The 6,647-nt window shown below is 44.5% G+C and overlaps 1 long non-coding RNA gene across 1 annotated transcript; it reads left to right on the plus strand.

Moving 5' to 3' along the window:
- Window positions 1–1,153: 1,153 nt before the first annotated feature.
- On the plus strand, window positions 1,154–2,079 carry LOC109827482. Its single transcript, XR_002243439.1, has 4 exons — window positions 1,154–1,612; window positions 1,696–1,755; window positions 1,869–1,934; window positions 2,010–2,079. It is a non-coding gene; the product is annotated as an uncharacterized LOC109827482 (long non-coding RNA).
- The last annotated feature ends 4,568 nt before the right edge of the window (window positions 2,080–6,647 follow it).

Consider the following 6,647-nt stretch of genomic DNA (forward strand, 5'->3'; position numbering starts at 1 on the left):
CCAATTGTAGGATCCCCTCCTCTAGACTGTGACTTCCAATTCTTCCGGTTTAGATTCTTCCCTCTTGCGACCAACGCCTCTGCTACCGGCTCAACCGAAGCCTCCTTATCCTTCTTTCGAAGCTGATAATTCACAAGTGCAGCAGTGACCTCACTATACGAAAGTGATGCCTTCCCATTAATCAAAGTAAGAACGAATGTCTCATATTCCTCGCCGGGCAAGGAACTCAACAACAGCAACGTCTTGTCCTCATCTTCAATTATGACATCCACATTCGCCAAATCCGCAAGAAGCTTTGTGTAGGTGTTCATGTGATCTCTAATTGAGGTTCCCTTCTTTAACTGGAAACGATAAAGTCTCCTCTTCAAATGCAAGCGGTTCTCAACACTCTTTGTCAGATACTTGCTTTCGAGAATCTCCCAAATCTTCTTCGCAGAAGTCTCATTCATCACATCATATTTTAGATCTTGAGTCAAACAAGACCTAATCACACCACACGCCGTTCGATTCATCTTTTTCCAAACCTTCTCTTCAATCTCATCTGGCTTGCCATCTAACTCCAAAGTATCCTCCAAATTCTGCGCGTTCAGCGCATCCAAAACCTCGCATCTCCATAATCCAAAATTGTTTGTGCCATTAAACTTCTCCACATCTATCTTCATAGAGTGGATATTCAAACTCTGAATGGTCTTCACGCCAGAAGCACCACCCTCGACACCCGAAGCACCTTCTTTCCCCGACATCTTACGCACCAACGAACGAAAAATAGATCCAAAACTAAAAGATAGAGTCTTTACCAAAAGATCACACATTTATCACCAACGAAGCCCTAAACGAGCCTCCAAATTGATCTACTCCTCCAACCAAACCCTAGATCTGGAATCTGGGCTCTGATACCACTTGTTGTGCGCAGCGGAAATTTCGGCAGAGTTTCTGGTGCACAATAAGAGAGAAAGATCGATAAGAATTCTTGTTTCTCAAAGGGAACAAGAATCTGAAAGCCTAATATCTCATCAAAGTGGGATATTAGCTCTTCCTCTCGTCAGCTCTAGGACTGCGCGTCGAGGGATCCTAAAAACTATTACAATGGCCACAAACTCAAACAACCAATTTTACGTGGTTCGGCAAACTGCGTACGTCCACGGGGCAAGGAGGGGGGAGATCTACTATTAGAGAGGAGAGAATACAACTAGGTTTACAACTCTCACAATTTAAACCCTCAAATAAACTCTCCAATCTCTCACAAAAGACACTCTCAAAAGGATGCACACAACCCAAACAATAAGCCTCTGCCTTTTTCTTTGCACAGCCGCAGTGAATTCTTTTCCCAGCCCTAGCACACGAAAACTCCTTTTCACCGCCTCTGCACACGCGCCCAACAATTGCACACACGCAGCCGCCAAAGAAAATAACTGCCCACCCTCCTTCGCTACCTTTCTCCAAAGCCCTAGGTTACATTTTATAGCAACTGGAACGGGTCATGTCAAGGTTCGGGTGGGCCTGGCCTCTTTTGTCCGCTGGGCAAGGACGCGGTTTCTTCTCTTCACGTGGGTGACTCTTTCACGCGGTTTTCAAGCCTCAGCTCGTGGTCCCCACTCACGTTACATCCACAGTGAGTTTTGAAGCAAAAAATTTCTTACTCTATCCATGTTAATTAGGACTAGTACCTAAGAACAAGTGTGTTTTCTTATGCAGATTTCAAGTGCTGGAATGACTCTTAGCCTTCTTGTTGTTGCCATTGCATTTTATTTGAAGGTTTGCTTCATGCTATTCTGGGAAGATTTTAACTTTTAGACGATTTGAATTTTGTGTGTACACTTTTGTTCTTAACTTTACCGCTGTCTCTTTGTACTTTCTTTCATATGCAGGGAGCAATATCAGATGATTCTAGGTTCTATTTTTTACTGAGTATCATCTCATTGGCTGGACTTGTGGTATGTCTATGTTTGTGGAACTTATTTCGCCTTTTGTATAACAATGTGCTCATTGATCAATTTATATGTTTTCAGGCTTATGTCATTTTTCTCTCTCTTGGGATTGGAGCCATCCCATGGATCATAATGTCTGAGGTATGTGAAAGTTATTTTCCTAGGTTTTCATATCGTACAAACTTTTGTTCAATATTTCAAGAAATTAACGTCCCTTATATCTGGTTGGCTATATAGAGATCAGAAAATGGTTCTTATAGGAACAACTGTCTTTGATGGGCTTATACATTGGATAAATTTTGAAGTATTGCCTGGTTGATGGAAGTGTTTAAATAATGTGAGATAATCGTTATCTTTGGATTCGATCTTATTCTATGTATATAGGTGCAAGAAGCTTTACTTCTAGCCTAATTAAATTGCATGGGGACGGGTGTGGGTATGCGACATGGAAAATTTGTAAAAGGTAGGGTATGGGGACACACCTGAAACTCATGGGATATAATCATAGTTTTGACCTATATATGTAATGACCCTTTTAAATCGTAGTTCTTAAGGCTAAAATAAACTCGATCCTTATCCAACAAGTTACAACATTGGAAGTGCAAGATACACATCCAAGAAGTGTATAACAAGCGTTTTAAATTAAGCATGCATTGTATAATTGAGTATTGGTTTAAAGAAATATATGCATATATTTAAGGAGTGTTCAGGAAGTGTTGGGTACGGTATGTTGGGCTTAAGCTTGATCCGTCAACAGCTGAACTGGACATGTTTTAGGATGCCTTAAAGTTGATTATCCTGACCCCATTCGCACGTGTAGTTGCAAGTATCTTGACTCTTGAGCTTCCTACAATAACAACTTAGAACAAATGCTGTGCAAGACACCAGCGGAAATTAGCTAGTGATTGTTAATAACAATTATATAATTTAATAAAAGAATTATAGTTCAAAAACACCATAACCACTAGTAGAAAAACGATCAACCTAGACGGAAATTTCCGTCTAGGTTGATTGCAATTCCGTCTAGATTAGTTCATCTAGACGGAATTCCGTCTAGTTTGGGTGGTTTATTTTGCTTCCGTCTAGATTGCTTCAAACTAGACGGAATTCCGTCTAGGTTGATCAATCTAGACGGAAGTCAACCTAGACGGAATTAAGAATTCCGTCTAGGTTGCCAACCCAGACGGAATTCCGTCTGGGTTGCCAACCCAGACGGAATTCCGTCTGGGTGGACAACCCAGACGGAATTCCGTCTGGACTTAAAACAATCCGCATGCTAGCCCGACTCAAACGGTAGTCGGTAAAGGCGCATCAAACCCGTTGATGGCTGAGGATTTGCCAAAAATCCTATAAATATGCGAGTCATTGACGCATCAACTTTATGAGTTGGTCTCGTGACTCGAGCATCCAACGACCTTGGGATAAGATCCATGCTCCAATTCCTTAAGAGCTTAAACCGTGTGTACTCCAGCAGACGTACGAGTATAAACTGTGTCAAATGCCGAACAGTGCATCATAATGAAGCCTGGACGCCGGACAACGCGTCGCAATGAAGCTCAAACGCCAGACAACGCGTTATAGATGAAGATTCAACGCAGTCAATCGATGATAAGTTCTGTGTTGAAGCAGCAAACTCGAGCCAAAAAGTCAAGAAATCAAGAATCGACTTCAAGTTCAAATTCCAACAACGGTCAGACAATAAATGCAGCACCGGAACCCCTACAGGCATTCTACAAAGCACTGAATAGCCTGAAGGAATTGAAGGAATCCAGAACAGAAGTCATTCCAGAGTCCCGTTACACCGACTGAAGGTTGGGACAATCACATCCAAAGTATTCCAGACTCTTCTATAAAAGAATGAGACTGAAATACTTTGGAGGGGGTATCTGTAGGCGTATAAAATTGCCTATAGGTCCCTTAGCACAGCTCGACGCCGATTTAACAAACGGACCACCGGGCGACGTATCCAAACAAGACCGTTAGCTCGCCAACGCTGAAGCCAAGCTATACGCAACGGAGCAGGTTAACGAGGCGACAAATCGCACCCAAGCATTGGAATGCATCCACTCGCACGCGGAATCAAACCAATGTTTAGGTGAATCACCGAGTCATCTAAACAAGAGCGAACTCGGATGAATCACGATCAAATCAACATCAATTCCGGACTCAAATTCAGAAGTTGATTTACTGCCATATCAGGAACCCGACTCACTGCCAAATCTGGAATCAAGTCAAAGAGTCGTTGCCAAGTCAATCAACCACACAAGAGAACCAGAACCGGAAACAAAGGACGAAACGGACAAACACCCGGGGACTCGGCCGAAACCGAACCACCCCAGGGTGGCTCGGCCCAAGCCGAGCCACCCTGAGGTGGCTCGGTGGCCGAGCCACCCCAGGGTGGCTCGGCCAAGGCCGAGCCACCCTGAGGTGGCTCGGCCAAGGCCGAGCCACCCATGGGTGGCTAGGCTCAGAACTGTGCGCGGGCACAGTTCTGAGTGCCTATAAATAGGCCTTGTGCTCATTTGTTTCGAGGTTGGAAATTTTTGGAGAGAGGCGAAGCCCTGCTGGATTGAAGATTCAGATTTAAAAAAAAGATCACAACTTTGAAGGCTTGGAGATTTGGACTTTCAGATCCGGTGCTCGGCGATCACCAACGCCAAATAAGGCAGGAGTTCGAGAGGATTGGATTTGAGATCTACACGATCACACTCCGGATCTAAGCTTGGTTCTTAGATCCCGAGATTCGAGCGGTTGTTTCCTTGGTGAAACAATCCCTCCCGGCTATTATTCCCTTGGTGGAATATTACCCGTCATATTGTGTAGATCCGACCGGATCGAGATCACGCGGTGGTCCACGGCAAATAACCCCGGCGCAGGCAAAGAACCCACACAAAGCGAGTGACCGCAAAACAGGAGCTCGCGATTCGTTCGACACAAAAGGAAAAAATTGTAATCTTTACTTTGTTTTCTTTGATTTTTCATTGTAACCGGATCTTATAAAAAGACCGGATCTTTGTAACGCATAAAGTTGTTAACTGAGATAGCAATGATATCAACAATGAAGAAAGCTACGATTTTTCCCGCGAACAATCTGGCGACCACAGTTGAGAAGTTCCTGGAGAATATTTTTCTAAATATTCTTAAGGATAACTCAACAACACTACGCCGGACAATGCGTCGCAAATAAAGACTCAACGTCAACATTCGAGAGTCAGTTCTATGTTGAACCAACAAACATGAGCTAAATATCATAAAATCAGGAATCGACTTCAAATTTGAAATTCCGACAACGGTTAGACAATAAATGCAGCACCGAAAACCTTACAGACATTCGACAAAGCACCGAATAGCCTGAAGGATTGAAGGAAATCAAGAGAAAAACCAGTCCAAAGTCCCGTTACAAGCTCGACTGAAGGTGGGACATCAAGTATCCAAAGTTATCCAGACTCTTCTAATAAAGATGAGACCTAAAATACTTTTTGGAGGGGGGTATCTGTCGGCGTGTAAAATTGCTTATAGGACCCTTGCATAGCTGGTACAGCCGACGAACGGCATGCAAGGACGACATATCCAAACACGAGGCGTCAGTCCACGACGCCGAAGCCAAGTGACACGCAAACGAAGCGGATTAACGAGCGACGAGGTTAAGAATCGCACGCAAGCAAGCGGAATACATGCCATTCGGTGTGGAACAGCCAAGGATTCGAAGAGTCACCAGTCATCCAACCAAGGGATACTGCGAGCGATCACCGATCGAGATCAAGATCAAGTTTCAACTCGGAACTCAGAAGTAGATTTACTGGCCAATCAGGGAATCGATTTTACTGCGGCCATCAGGTCAACGATTCAAGTCCGGAGTAATCAACGCACACGAACGCGGATCAGCGGACAGAACGCAAAAACGGAAAACGACGGAAACCCAACACCTAGGGGACTCGGGCGGCAAAACGGCGAGGCCACCTCTAGTGGGCTCGGTTGGCCGGAGGCCGCACCTATAGGTAGAAATTTGGGAGACAAAGCCCTGGCTGGAATTGAAGACTCAGATCTGAAAAGGAGAGTCCAAGGCTTTAGACGTTCGAGGACTTGTCTCCAGATCTGGTGGCTCCGAATCGTCACGCAAATAAGGCAAGAGTTCGAGAGACCAGAAATTTGCTTGCAAATCTAGCGCAGGCGTACTCCGGATCAAAGCTTGGTCTTTGTGATCCGCGAAATTAAAGGCTACTATTTTCGCTTGCGAATAGTACCCTCGCTATTATGTTCCTTGGCGGAAATATACCCGTCATACTGCGTTAGCTCGACCGGATCTGAGATCTTGCAGTGGTCCACGGATAAAGCCGCGCGCAGGCAACAACCACGCAAGCGAGCGCGCGCAAAACAGGAGCTGCGCGATTTGTCCGAGCAACAAGGAAAAAAGTTATGAATGTTTTTTTTCTTTTGCTGTGATTTTCATTGTAACGGCGGATTTATAAAAAGACGGATCTTTGTAATGTCAAAAACCTGTTATTTAAGGATGACACATGGAATCATAATGAAGAAGACACGATTTTTTCCACGAACCAGGCATATGCGGGATCATCGCAGGGGCTGCGAACCCTATGCACCAAAAAACCATTCATCAAGATTATTATTTGCAGAGCTATGCGCGAGGCCGAGTCAATGAGCTAGTACATCTGCGTTGGCAAAGGTGTCAATTCTTTTCATCCATTCCTCGAGCCGCCG

This window comes from Asparagus officinalis, unplaced genomic scaffold, assembly GCF_001876935.1.
Source record: "Asparagus officinalis unplaced genomic scaffold, Aspof.V1 AsparagusV1_Un244, whole genome shotgun sequence".
Taxonomy (NCBI): Eukaryota; Viridiplantae; Streptophyta; class Magnoliopsida; order Asparagales; family Asparagaceae; genus Asparagus; species Asparagus officinalis.